Source organism: Cydia splendana, chromosome 14, assembly GCF_910591565.1.
Source record: "Cydia splendana chromosome 14, ilCydSple1.2, whole genome shotgun sequence".
NCBI lineage: Eukaryota > Metazoa > Arthropoda > Insecta > Lepidoptera > Tortricidae > Cydia > Cydia splendana.
The window spans coordinates 13,716,637-13,732,136 of NC_085973.1; the positions used below are offsets into that span (position 1 = coordinate 13,716,637).

General features: G+C 36.2%; 2 protein-coding genes across 2 annotated transcripts in view; one reads left to right on the plus strand and one right to left on the minus strand.

Annotated features, from left to right (window-relative positions):
- Window positions 1-15,500, plus strand: part of LOC134796759 (brachyurin-like) — a 519,833-nt gene that overhangs the window by 360,884 nt on the left and 143,449 nt on the right. The gene's annotated exons all lie outside the window — the stretch shown is intronic.
- LOC134796701 (semaphorin-2A) overlaps window positions 1-15,500 on the minus strand; it is a 415,353-nt gene that overhangs the window by 266,737 nt on the left and 133,116 nt on the right. The window lies entirely within an intron of this gene.

Consider the following 15,500-nt stretch of genomic DNA (forward strand, 5'->3'; position numbering starts at 1 on the left):
ACTAGGAAATGCTCCAAGACTGAACTTAAATCCTCAATAATTAAATATAAAAGTTTAAAGGTAACTAACCAGAATACCTACGGATTAAAAGTTAAACCGCAAAAAGAAAAGTTAAAGCTCTTTGAAGAAAAGTTACCGTATTTGTGTCACGGCAAAGGAAAAAAGAAAAAGAAAAACAGCTCGTAATCGCCTCGTAACAACAGACCATAAATCACGCTTGTTTCCAAACGTCAACATTAATCTATTGCTCCTAAACAAAGCAACTGTCATGCACCCGTGTCACCTGGCGTTGCCCAAACAAAATATTTCTTCCCGCACTTTCGTATCATCTTTAGAGCGTCGGGGCGCGACGGTGCAATAACTCACGCATACGTGCCATAAACAAGTCAGGGTATGTCGTGACGTCACTGAATGCAGGGGTGTCGTATTAAAGCGGCGAGTTGGTCGTTCGCAGGTTCGAACTAGTACGCTAACTTTTTATAAATCTTAACCATTTAACGAAGTAATTGATTGAACTTACATTTATTATTAAGACCAGCCACTTGGCTGACCAGATCGGCTATGGACGAGTCCTTAAATAAAGGTACCAGATTCTCCTCTAGTGGTGAAAATGGTGAGTAATTACACGATGAGCAACTGTACCTCATACTACCTACTGATACAACCACGACACATTACAAACGATACAACGATTGTGAAATACAGCTTTAAAATAAAATAAAATATTCATCGTCATTATGGACCTCAAGTTCAAGTTCCACGGGTGCTTTCAAGGACTCTTTGAGGAGAGTATTTTTCAAAAGGGATAATTTTGTTACGGTTTTCATAGAGAAAAAAGCCCTTTTGAAAAGACACTCCTTATTTGAACTTGAACGAGAAGCGCGACGTCAAGTCAATATCAGATCAAAATAACATTTTGAAAGTTCGAGTGCCGCTTCTGGCCAAGGGAGTGACGTAAAGCATACAGACCGTGAACGCCTTGTGACGTCATTAGTCACCGTCACTCAGCTGTGACGGTCAGTATAAATCAAGCGAGATGTCAACAATTTTTCCGTATGCTGTTCTTTCTGGAATTCAGTAGCATTTAACAATAAATCTATTATTCTTGCAGTTTTTATCAGGTTGTTAAGTAAAATTGTTAATAATAATGGAATTATCTAATGTAGTATGGTCAATACTTATAATTTACTTGAAAATTTTACCGCATATAAGTGCCTGCTTTGAAACACAAGCTTATTTCTTCGAAGTTTTTTCTAATGCTAAAAAAATGAAGTATAGTAATCTTGTGTTGTGGTTATAAATCGTATATATATTAATCTACAGGGCAAACGGACACAGAGGCCTTCTTCCCACGACTGACATCCCTATAATTTCTTTCCTTCTTGAGAATTACTTACCCCATCAATCTTATGCGATCAGCATCATAGGTCTTTATTAAATTCACCAAAGGCGTATTGGCACAGATTACATCATCCTGTAGATATACCATTACAGAAAAAAGCTTACCTACTGTGAAATATTATTTGTCGCGCGATCGTCCATTATAGAATGCTAGTGAGCAAGTGAACTGTCGACAAAAAAGGAGGTTAAGTAATAGCTATTTGACCGTACGAGTTCTATCACAGAGTTCCTATGGCCACCTCCTGTCTCCATGATCAGATCAGCTCTATGGTATCATAATATTGCATTGTCAACCGATTTATAAATGTATGCAAATTTTCAGCTTCACGATAACCGGAAAGTGGGTCTAATTTAACTTGCAAGATTTGACCCGTACAAACATAGTTACATACTTACATAGGTATATTGCAAGTTCATAAAAAGCTTGTAAAAGACTAACAGTTTAGAATCTTAGGGTTCTTATTTCGTCATCTTGACATTTGCTTTTTTAGGGTTCCGTACCCAAAGGGTAAAACGGGACCCTATTACTAAGACTTCGCTGTCCGTCCGTCCGTCCGTCCGTCCGTCCGTCCGTCCGTCCGTCCGTCCGTCCGTCCGTCCGTCCGTCCGTCCGTCCGTCCGTCTGTCACCAGGCTGTATCTCACGAACCGTGATAGCTAGACAGTTGACATTTTCACAGATGATGTATTTCTGTTGCCGCTATAACAACAAATACTAAAAACAGAATAAAATAAAGATTTAAATGGGGCTCCCATACAACAAACGTGAGTTTTGACCAAAGTTAAGCAACGTCGGGAGTGGTCAGTACTTGGATGGGTGACCGTTTTTTTTTTGCTTTTTTTTTTGTTTTTTTTTATATGGTACGGAACCCTTCGTGCGCGAGTCCGACTCGCACTTGCCCGATTTTTTAACCAGGGAAGCTTGCTAAATTTTATAAATATTATAATCATACAGAAATATATATTATATTTCTGTATGATTATATGCTGGATTTTTATGGAAGTGGTGTATTTGCACAATCTTATGTAATCCTTCTTATCGGGTCGGCCATATTGGCGCCATGTCTCGTGATTAATTCTAAGTCATGTCAAATTTACGTGCGCTTTAATATCACGAGATGGATCGCTGAATGGTAATTACCACGTGTGTCACGTCAATTTAGACGGGTTTACAGGCTTAGTTTAGTTAACAGGACTTGGGTACAGAATTTTGTTATATGTCTTGGTAAATAACGGCGTCAGTCGCTATTCATTACTAATTTTTGGCGCAATAATACTAATTGATTTAAGCTGTGGAGACATTATTGCGCCAAGCGTACCATCAGAGGATAATTATGATGATTTTGAATTTGACATCAATGGTAGTTCAATATAGATAGGCATTTAGTGGTCAGTATAAAATCGATAGTTATAAATCAGTTAAAACTCAAATTAAATGTTCGGTTACTATGGAAATGCCTTTGGACACTACACATTTTTTTTTTAATTTTTACTCACAAATAATTATAAAAATCTAATCAGAGTACGTTACTAACTGTTTTAGTTAAAAACATATTCTTATGTCCTATTTTCGGATAAAAACACAAAGCCCATGAAATAGAAGAGCCGCGCACAGACAAAATTCAACAAAGACTTAATTTTAGTATAGGTACTTAAGTAGTAGATTTTCTTTCGCTTGCCCTTAATCCAGATTCTTCCATGCCAGATTTTACTTCGCATGTTTTTACAAATTATTAAAAACTTTTATCTATTTACGTACAACATTTTCCTCATGAAAAAATAACTAGCTCCGTGACCCAGAAAAACTAAACAACACCTAAATTCAATAGACAGAATCCAGCGAAGACAAAATATTGTTATAGCAGTTTTTCCACCGCATGTTTTCTTAGGTCCCCCACTGGTATGCAGATTGCAAGTACGTGATCGGGGAGTGTAAACTCGACCTGCGAGTGGCAGACTATTACAGGCTTACCAACACTTAAAGTGGGTGTCGCTTTTGATGGCGCCGACCTTAATCTCCCGCCTTAATATTCGGATTTGCAGGAGTTTTCCAAAGTGATTTTATAGGCGATCGGACGTCGGCATGCGGTTTGGTTTGTCAATAAGATTATAGCCTGTTCTCGCGTCTGAGGTTTCCTTTAACGTAAAGATGCGACGATTTATCTTCCGATTTTGGTTGATCTTGTTATCATATAATTGGCTGTATGAAAATATTACAAGGTCTCGTCGATCGGGGTGAGAATGGGTTCAGAAATTCTAGATTGGAGTAGTATTATCTTCCATGTTCAAGGCACTGGCAAATAATTATTTTGTTCCGATGAGAAAATACAGAGCACCCTTTTGGAAAAGGTTTTAGGTAGGTGGATATTTAATAAAATTTCTAAAAATGATGGCTATTGTCTACATAATTCATCGTTTGATCATTAGCAGAGCCAAAAACACTAATGGTGTCAGGTAATACGTTCAATCTTCAAGAAGTCACACTGTATGAGGCGTCGACGAATAATAGCATAAGTTTGCACCAACTTCATACTCTACTCAAGCATTCTAATTGAGATAAATGCATTTAAGGGTTGTATTTATACTCGCATCCGTCTTAGATAATGGCTGTTTTGCGATCCAAGAACATAGGGCGTAAGCGACACGGATTTCCTCGCACTATAAGACGTTTCGTATAAGAAATAGTTGTTGTATTCATAATCGCTTACTAAGCGCAGGGGCGTGTTCACGTAATAACAACCAGTATAATGGTTCTATGATCAAGATTCAAGATATTTTTTTTACATGTAACTATTTTGTAATTAAATATTATAAAGTTCAAAATTTGAAAAAAAGCCGGATATTTCTACCACGCGGCAGTAGTAACACACCTCTAACAACAGTCAATTTAAATATATAGGTATAATTATAAGAAAAATGTTAGTTTCATTGCCAAGTATTATGTTTATTTTATAATGATGTCTATCCCCTTTACATCCTTAGCTGCTGCTTTAGAGCCCATTCATAATACAATTATCGAAAAGAAAATTTTAAAATTTCAATTTTTATTTTTTTTAGGTATCGCTGGTGCGACGTAGTGGAGGCGGATCTGCGCGAACTTCGAGTCAACAATTGGCGACAGGTCGCACAGGACCAAGAAAATTGGCGCTGTCTTGTGTCGGAGGCCAAGTCTCATTTTGGGTCGCTGAGCCAACGGAGTAAGTAAGTGAGTATATAATTTAATCCGTTCGATATTTTTTTAAATTTCCGTAATGTGTATGGTTTAGTTCGTTTATTTTATAATCAAGTAAACTTTGTTTCGAAATCCAACAGACACTAAGTTACTCTCCCTCGTGATTTAAATCAACTGAGCGTAAAGTAAGATATTCTTATTTTTGTTTTACTAAGCGTAAGTCTATTTGTATTTGTCTAAGGTCTGTTTATTTTGGTTCTACTAAAGCGAATGCTTTGCAAATCGTAGGAATAGCTCAGGTCTCGTCTTCGTTAGGATAATTACAGTGATCGTTAATAACGTGGTGATGACGGATGAGACATGATATTAATTCGATGTCAGCCGTCTTGACGTGACGTCATAACTCGATAAATTAAGGGTTGTAACCTATGTGTGATGATGATTTATCGAATTTTGTGGGAAATAATTAGTCGGTTGTATGTTACGGTGTGACGCAGCCTGGCCGATTTGTGACAGTTCCCATTAAATTTACGAGAAATAGTAATAAGTAGTAATAACCTAGTTTTACGCTTCAACTAACAACATAATAACACGACTATACATCTTAAGAGATATCCTCGATAGAAAATTGAATCAATTATAGTTAGGTATGTATCGTAAATCAGCCTCGTCATATGCGTCATTCATAACCATATTTTAATGTGCATAAGTATATCTTAGTAAATAATTTAACTTACTATAATGTACATTGTACAAGTATACGTAATCAATATTTCATCTTCACGTAGTCGTACTACAAATCCTCGTAGATGTCTACGAACAAGTCTGTAGCGTATTATAGGATTTACATTGCGAATAAATAATAATTTGCTGCTTGTACATAAAATATTATTTTATGTACAAGCAGCAAATCACTTCATGACGCAATGTAAATCCTATACAAATAGGGCCGCCTGTTTTTTGTCCCTAATAGTAGGAATTAACTACATATTATGTAGTCTCAATGATTTTTTTATAGTCGAGGACATAAACAAATATACACTTTTCACCTTTTATTGATTGATTTAAGTTAATTCCTACTAATAGGGACAAAAAACAGGCGGCCCTATTTGAACTTTAAGATACGTCAATTCATAGATCTAGAAACGATATGGATTAGATGTGTCAGTGTCAAATGTGACATATCTTCAAACAAAAAAGTCACTTTTGACACTAGACATATCGACTCTAGATCTATTAATTGACGTATCTTAAAGTTCGAATCGGGCAGTAAGTCTCAACTCAATTAATAAAACACTGAATTTTTTACCTTTAGCTGCCTTAAGTATCGTTTTTTATTGGCTGCTATTTAACTGATCACCAGATTTAGTAAAATTTAATACCAAAAAAACCTATTTTACCACCCTAAAATCATGAATGATCACCAAAATTATAACACCATTTTAATGTGAAATGATTACCAATTTTATTACATTTTACTATCCTTTTAAAGGAAATGACACCAAACTAATCATTATTAACCCAAAAACAGTCAATGATTACCAAATTTCAAACCCCATTTTAATGTGAAATGATAACCAAATTTTTACATCTTGCTATCCTATTAAAGAAAATGACACCAAAATAATCATTGTAAACCCAAAAATAGTAAGTGACCACCAAAATTAGAACTCCATTTTAATGTAAAATGATAACCAAATTTCTAAATCTTGCTATCCTATTAAAGCAAATGGCTCCAAAATAATCACTGTAAACGCAAAAATAGTAAATGATCACAAAAATTGTAACCACATTTTAATTAAAAATGTGCAAGCATTTAATATATCGTTATCCTATTAAATTAATTAATCCACTTCGTCACCTTTTTCTAATAGCATTTTATTTCTGTAACAGTCGCAGTTCTAACCTAACCTAACCCACTTTTCTAGTAGCATTTTGTTTCTGTAAGGGTCGCAGTTCAAACCTAACCTAACCCACTTTTCTAGTAGCATTTCTTTTCTGCAAGGGTCGCAGTTCAAACCTAACCTAACCCACTTTTCTAGTAGCATTTCGTTTCTGTATGGGTCGCAGTTCAAACCTAACCTAACCCACTTTTCTAGTAGCATTTCTTTTCTGTAAGGGTCGCAGTTCAAACCGAATCTAACCCACTTTTCTAGTAGCGTTTCGTATCTGTATGGGTAGCAGTTGAAACTTAACCTAACCTACTTTTCTAGTACCATTTCGTTTCTGTAAGGGTCGCAGTGCTAACCTAACCTAACCCACTTAACTGATAGCAGTTTAACTTACTTTTCTAGTAGCATAACGAAATGCTACTAGAAAAGTAGATTAGGTTAGGTAGGTATGCGGTGCGGGCTACGGGGGGTTGAGCGGGAGGGGCTAGTAATTTTGGCATCAGTTTACTTTATTTGGTAATATGTATACATTTTTTGGTAATCATAGTGGTTTATTTAGGTGAAAATAGCGCATTAATTTGGTCTTCAAGATTTGGTGATCATTAATGATTTTTGGTGATCATTCAATATATTTGGTATTTGAATACAATTTGAAGTGCAGTCGTAATTAAAGTGGTGGTACTTTTGTATTTTTAGGCCTTATTTATTTGGTGTTCAGTAATTTTTTTTGGTAAGCATGATTTTTTTATTTAGGGTACCAAAGTATTTTTTGGTGGTCATTATATTTGTAGCCTTTTTTATTTACACTTACCGAAAATAAATAATAGACTACTTTCTTCGGAATGAAAATGAAAGATAAATAGCTGAAGCATAGCCAACAATGCAGCCGTCATCAAAAAGCGACAAAAATGCATTTAGTCCCCTCTCCGAGCGCCTCTGAACAACCCGCCTTTCAAGAAGGTGTTGTATTCACACGTACTCTACATGATATTCCAACTTGCCGGCTATATGCGAGTCGAACGTTGAGTCGTACCAATGTAGAGATAGACCACTTTAACATATTCAGGGCCAAGAACCGGACTGTCGGGTAAACTGTTCATAGCTACTACGCGCTCCATACGGCGAAACCGTGGCTACGCGCTACGAGGGTAACCCGTAGCACTTAGTGGCAATGAATGTTTCGAGGCTTAAAGACTCGAACCCTTAAGACTCTTGAGGCTTAACGACTCAAAGGCAGCAAAGACGATTTCTTACATCCATACGCGTAAAATAAATAAATACAATTCTCAAATATAGTCGAGTCTACAAGACTTACGAGTCTTGAGGGCTCGAGTCTTTAAGCCTAAAAATAAGCGTTATTCACAACACTAGTTAAAAACCTCTAAATCAATACACATGTAAACGGGAAATAAAGCAATATTTAACTAAAGATATTTACAACTAAAGGGGCCCACAGATTACCAGTTCGCCGGACAATATCAGCCTGTCAAGTGGTCGGAGCTATCTAATTTTGCGTTTAACTGACAGGCTGATATCGTCCGGCGAACTGGTAATCAGTGGGCTCCTTAATATGTTGATGTGGTTGTAAGCCGTGCTGTCTGAATGGCAGTGCGGTTTAACTTTTAGCGTAGGTAGCGTGTATTTTAGTAGTCGCAGTGCCAAGTGGCGACTGAAGTTATAATATATGTATTACCATTTCTTTCAATAGTGCTGGGTTGGAACAAGCATGAAAGAGATAGAAATATGAATTTAGACAATTGGTTAGTATAGTTAGTCTGTGTATTTAACTCGCCTGCGTTCAGTAAGCGTTGGAAGAACAGCCCTAGCCTTTTGACGACCGGTCTGGCCTAGTGGATAGTGACCCTGTCTGCTAAGCCGATGGTCCTTGGTTCGAATCCCAGTAAGGGCATTTATTTGTGTGATGAACACTAATATTTGTCCCTGAGTCATGGTTGTTTTCTATGTATATAAGTATGTATTTATCTATACAAGTATGTATATCGTCGCCTAGTACCCATAGTACAAGCTTTGCTTAGTTTGGGGCTAGGTTTGATCTGTGTAAGATGTCCCCTAATATTTATTTATATTCCCGGCACCAAACCTTACAAAACAGACCTCAAAATCCTGAACAACTATGCATAATTGAAGACCTTAGGTATACTGGTTATCTTACTATGAATGCGATTGAAATAACAGCCGAGAGAATTACCAAGCGCGCTAACTAGACGCGATCTGAGTGAGGCTTTTGTGACTTTGGTGTGTAATATGCTACTTTGTATGTACTGTCTGATTTAAGGTGTTGCAAGTTATTTGGTGGAGGGTTATCTTGGATAACACAGACAAATACGAAAAAAAAATTGATTGTAATTAAATGCAACTTCTTTAGCCAGTGACAGATAGACAGACAACGCTAGTCCAGAGCTAACTATGCATTGACTTTGATAGAATAAAGCGCGGAAGAAAAAAAATTGACGTTTATAATATAAATTTCATCAATTTAAAATATTTATGTTTAAATATATTTCGTCAAAATATATTGACATAACGAACAATTTTCCTGTGTAAACCGATATAGACAAAATGTCGTACAATTTAACCACACTTTTCTAGCATTGATATTTTCATCAAAACGCGGAACGAATGTCGAACGAAGTGACCGGAGAATTTGATAGCTATCCGTACAGCGTACAGTAGTGATGTACCAAAAGAACTTTTGCAAAACAAAAATATACAATAATAATATAACATTTGTATTACCTTTCTTTTTAATTATTAAGGAGGACATTATTCAAGTATGTATATTTTTAATCCATTCATTCAATCTTTATTTATTTAAGCGTATGGCGTATTAATATTGTAGGCAATATAATCATGCTACTAGTAAACTAATTGTAAGTCTACATCCAGGCTACGCAGACAATCGATCGAATCAGGTGTCAGATTGGTGTAGAGGTCCTCCGGGCCCATTCAATCTTTAAGGCAGGACCACACTTATCCCACGTACGCAACGTTATGCAATGCATTATGACATCTGAAAACCTGAAATTTGTATGCTTAGAAACATACTTGTCATGCGTTGCGTTGCGTATGACAAGTATGTTTCTAAGCGTACAAATTTCATGGTTCAGATGTCATAATGCATTGCATACGTTGCGTACGTGGGATAAGTGTGTCCCGAGCTTTATTGTATAAAAACATATTACACGTTATGTATATCCGCAAACAACAGAAATTATATCATAGCCCACGTTTAATGAAGTCTGGTGTTGCAACCGTATGTATGTTTATTAATAAGTAAGTAGTTATAGTTTTTAAATTAGTGTTAATGCAATTTTTATATGGGTACTCCCTGAAATAAATTATTTATTTTTATTATTAATAACCTACTATTTTGTGCTATGCCTATTTTCTAAAAACATGCCATGCGATTAAATAAATAAATAACCTGCTTTTTATCTGAATTCTTTGAGGTTACAAGCTCTTCCTCCTACTCAATTGTATTTAAAAGGAGAGAGTTATCCAGAGTTTTGAGTGGCATATATAGGTTAAGGGAATATTAAGTTAATTAACATTAACATTCTTTTGAATTAGTAATATTTCCGGGCGTATTTTCCCAAACACAGCACCAAGGCTCGGAACCGGTTTTTTTTTTAAATCCCAAATTAGCCCAATATTTTTAATTATTTTATGGTCTGTACGTGGGACTGAATCATGTATTTAGGTAACAACTTCGTGTTATTAGATTGTCTCATTAAAAATTAAATAATAAACCAAAGAACGAAAATGAACGCAATAATACCGGTATTTTTTGTATGAAGAAAAAACCGGTTCCGAGCCTTGCACAGCACAACACTACTCTCTACATTCTACAACATGAGAGCAGGCCACAGAAGCGTTAGCGTTTTTACATAAACGGAAGCTGAATAGAATCCGACGCGCCGCAAAATGTTTTATCGAACGCTTTCAAAATAGGAACTCTCCACCGATAAAACATTTGAAACGAACTAAATTTTCTCTTAATTGAAAACCCTTGGTTTGAATTGGGTTGTTATGTTACGATTGCTTTTATGCAATGTATGAGCATTTGATGCCAGTTGTGCTTAATTTCAACTTGCTATGTAAACAAAAGTTATGACATATGAAGGTGCAAATAATTGTTGAACGTGCCTTCATAATTTTTACATATTAAGACCTGAAAAATATTCTACCAAGTCCCATCGCTCATACGGAAACAAACCAAAAATGTATGTACTGATAGTAATATATTTACATTTGTTTCGTTAAATGACTGTGCGCCCATAGATAAGTACCTATGTTATAAGTACTAGATAAGGAAACCAAAGGATTAGAAAAGGAAAAATATTGTAAGTATAATGTGCATTAGGGTAACTTCGAATGCGAGGTAATTTTGAAAATGGCAAATATCTATAACACCAGAAGCACTTCTAATTTGGCAACACTTACACTACTGCAACGCTTACCAAGCCATCTTGCTTGCTATTGCTACAGTGGAAAGTGCTCTAGTTTAGTAAATGTTTGCCATTTTCAAAATTACACCGCTATTAAAATTGCGCCTTAGTTGAATTATTTTTCTAACAAAATATAGTCTTCTTCTTCTTCAACCTAGCGTTTTGACACAAACTGTTGTATTTTTCTAACAAAATATAGTATTCTTTTATATTTCTTCTCTTGTGGTTGAATAAAGAATATTGATTTACTTAATCAATAGACAAATGGGAGGTATCCTGTTTTCCGAATGAGTTTACTCTGTAATTGCGTACAGCAGCAAATAATGGAACATCAAAGCGAATCATTTAAATTCTTCAATAGGAAATAGGTAGGTATAAAACATCAAACGGATTTAAACTCACAGTTTTAACTAAGTTTCAAAGCAACCGCAATTCTGTATGAAACCAACGAACTGTAAAAGTAACATACATATGTAGTGTATAATTATTTTCCTTCGTATTTTCACGGTAACGAACGAACGTGTCTTGCTATTTCAGTCTGTCTCGGTACAAAAAGTACTGAGGTGGACTGAAGCAGCATGACAAATACGAACGTTTCCGAGAAAATACGATGGAAAACAATTATGCACTACATCTGTACCTATTATATAATAATGTAACTTTGCAAGCATACATTTAGAAATAATATATTTATTTTAATATTGTGTGATTAGCATCATATATTTTCTTTGAAAACAAAAGGGTAATAGTTTTACGGTCATGTTTTTTTTTACATTCCGAACCTAAGAGTAGGCTTGTACCTATATACATATATGTATTATTGGCTAGACTCGTGTAGGTATCATAATGTATTTTATTTTCGCTAATTATCGGGTCTATTCAGATACTAATATCTATCTGAATAGACCTCCCTATGCAATCAACACAAGTAGCTGCATATTTGTTGGCCACGAAATACGCACAAATTATGCACCCATGCCGACGTGGTCTGCATTTCAATTAGAATTGACGCAGGTAAAAATTTGTTATGATAAAAATGTTAAATGATTTATGGAAAACTTTTCAGACGATTTTAACTGTAGCAATAATGGTTATTCATATTCAAAGCAGGCGATTTTCTTTATACAACGTACCGAAAAGATAAAGTTTTGCAATTATACTTATTGGTTTTGTGCTGGATTGAGTTTTGTCGAGTTTTGGTTGTCTTTAATTTAATTTATTGTTGTAACGATTAGTTAACTTAGTTCTTCGAAATGCAATGTTTACACGGTAAAAATAGTACATTTTCAACCTCCCTGAAGTCACAAGGTTTGTCTCAATCTACCTACGTATTTTGGAATAATTCAGAAAGCGAAATTTTTTTTTTACGGTCCCGTACCCAAAGGGTAAAAACGGGACCCTATTACTGAGACTCCACTGTCCGTCTGTCCTTCTGTCTGTCTGTCACCAGGCTGTATCTCATGAACCGTGATAGTATTTCTGTTGCCACTATAACACCAAATACTAAAAAGTACAGAACCCTTGGTGAGCGAGTCTGACTCGCACTTGTCCGGTTTTTTCAGTAATGACAAGTAATGAGAAACGTTAGAGTAGGTATATTAACATTTAATCAAAACGTAACATTTGTTAAATTTCCGTTTTGACAAAAATCAAGAAAACATCGTTCCGAAAATCCCATGTTCTTTAGGCCCTTTAGTGTTTTAATATCTTTTTTATGTACCTAACGAAAATATAGATAGATAGATAAAACGTTTATTTGGATGCTTCAAAAACACACAATTTACAAATAGGTACATTACAAACATGTATATATCTTAATGCTAAATTAGCTAAAGCAAAGGCAATGGTAAAACGAATGATGAAGCGTCCTGACAATACTGGTAAAAATAGCAAAGAGATCAGGATTCTAATGAGACTGGCAGTGTGTGTGCGATTTCCCACAATTCAATACGATGTCCACTAATGCTTTCACGGAGTAATAAAATGTTACAGGTAAATAAAAATAAAACGTGTGAGAAAGAGGTATAAATGATCATCTTCAATTTGCACGTTCGCTACCCCACGGTCCCCCTCGCACTAATTACTGCCAAGCCCCGCATCTTTATACAGATCACGGAACCACTCTCAACGCTATTGATTGAACTTGTGGGAATTACTCGCGGTCCACGGAGAAATTCACCTCGGCACCTATTAGTAGAGGCCAATACTCGTAGCTACATAATAACATGAAGAAAATAAGTAGGTATAAGCAAGTCAACGTAGAAAAAGTGTGCTGAAAGCTCGAGAAAAAAGGCACATGACTGATTTTTATTGCTATGCATGCATGTGCTTTCCTCGCGTGAGAAAATAATTAAGATGCAGGGGGGCCAATGTCGACTGCGTGATAATTTCAACTAATCGAAATATCTTCAGTGTTTTACATTATTAACTAGAGTGCCATTTATGTCCAGATAGCGAAATAGACGTGTCGTGTGTGACTCTTGTTAATAATGTAAAACATGGGAGATATTTCTATTAGTTGAAATTATCCCGCAGTCGAAAGTGCCCCCCTTGCACCTTATCAGAAGATTTATTTTATTGCCAGCAATCAATGGGACATCGCACCTGTCCCGTAGCTCCAGTAATATGTACAATTTTATTGAACCAACTGATTTGTGATTATACTTTTTTAAGATTCCGTTAGTCAACATTAAGTAACCCTTATATTTTCGCCATGTCCGTCTAGACAGACGTTCATCTGTCCGTCTGATGCTTTGCATCGTAATCATTAATGGCCGAAAGGTGCAATTTGGCATAGATGTCTGGAACAATTATGCCGACAAAGTGGTCAATGTTACGCTATTATTAACGCCGCTCCAGTACTATTGCGGCGCTATGCGACGTAAGCGCCGGCCGCCATAAGGTCCCTTTTTCCGTGAACGTCACATATCTTCACTATTTCATATCTAGTGAATCTCTAATTTATTTCCCGAATCGCAGCGTCAGCCGCCATAAGGTACCTTTTGCAGTGGAACGTCACATATCTTTACTATTTCATATCTAGTGAGTGTCTAATTCATTTCCCGAATCGAGCCGTAAGTTTCACAGTGCGTCAGGAATCAAGTTGTTCGATATTACGTAACGTACGGTATATTTATGAAAAATAAACGAATGTGAATATTTGTTTAATTACTATACAAATATGTAAAATTAATTAAAAAGTAAGTATTACATGATATTACAATAATAAAACATTGTTGAATTGTAGCAAATTGCTATTTAAATGCAACTGACTAACGGTGACGATAAAAACCGTTACATACTGAATTCTATCGCGGATTTTCTACGTAATCGAGGGAGCTTAGCAAAAACAAAAATAAAATGCTAGCTGCTGGAATTTTTCCAGGCAAAGCAATGAAGAGAAGGCTGGGTACACAGGACGCTAGTGAAAAGAAGGCTGCCCTCCCAGAGGTGCCGACACCGCAATTGGCTTTCGTATTACCTTTCCAATACCGTTTTCATGTATTGTACCGACAACCGGCAAAAAATAAATTAAACTAGTGCTCCTTTTCAGTTAGCTCCGACTTAGCCAAAAGCAGAGTGATAACTTTTTATGCGACTATATACGAGGAGGCATAAAGTTCCGCCTATTCAAACATGCTGAGTTATACTAGGGAAAATGAGAACTAATCCGCGCTACGAACTGGTTCGTACGCTCCAGCCCCACTCGTTGTTTTCTTTTTCACACTTCAACAACCTCTCGGGTGCGTATCAGCGGCGCGAGTGGCGGGTGTAAATTGAAACACTTGCAAATTTACCCCATACATTATTCATATGCCGAACACCCTCGCTGCAAGACCGGCAGCTACAGTGACGCTCCAGTCAAGTTAGCAAAAAGAGACAAAGAATGTTTAATTAGTGAGTTTACGTCGCAATATTAGTTTAGGCCTCATCGGCACGGTCTTTTATCAGTAGTGTGAATAATTTGACAGTGGCTTTGTGAGGCACAAATCGCACCCAATTTCAGAGGGCTCGTGGAACATAAGTAAAGCGGGTCAACCATTATACGTGTAACAAATGGGCGCTCGCGGTGTTAAGCTTTCGAAGACGGTTTGGTGTTTTCATTGGATATGGCTTTAACTTTCTCCTTAACCAGTATGAATTGATCTCCGATGACCTGTAGTTATTAAAGATCTCAAGATCGCATTATACTGATTAAATGGAGTCGAGGATACGCTGGAATTTGAGAAACGTAGGGAATAATAACTGTGCGCAATAAGGACGAGGTTCGGAAACCCGAACCTGTATTATTCTGACCCTAATAAATTTGCCAAGTCAAACCGGCATTGTCAGACAAATGTGTTTGAAGAGTCATATAATTAGAGTAGGTAGTATGCAACGTAGAATTCATTACCTTGACCTTCCTACCTAAACAAGACCGCAAAGTTACGAAGTATCTTTAACATTAAACTATTACGTCCAATCACATTATTGCCGTAAACATAGTTAAAATAATTTTGTGGTGCAATTAATCTTATCAGATCAGAAGCAAAATGAGCATGTTTCGTAAACATTATAGACTTTGAAC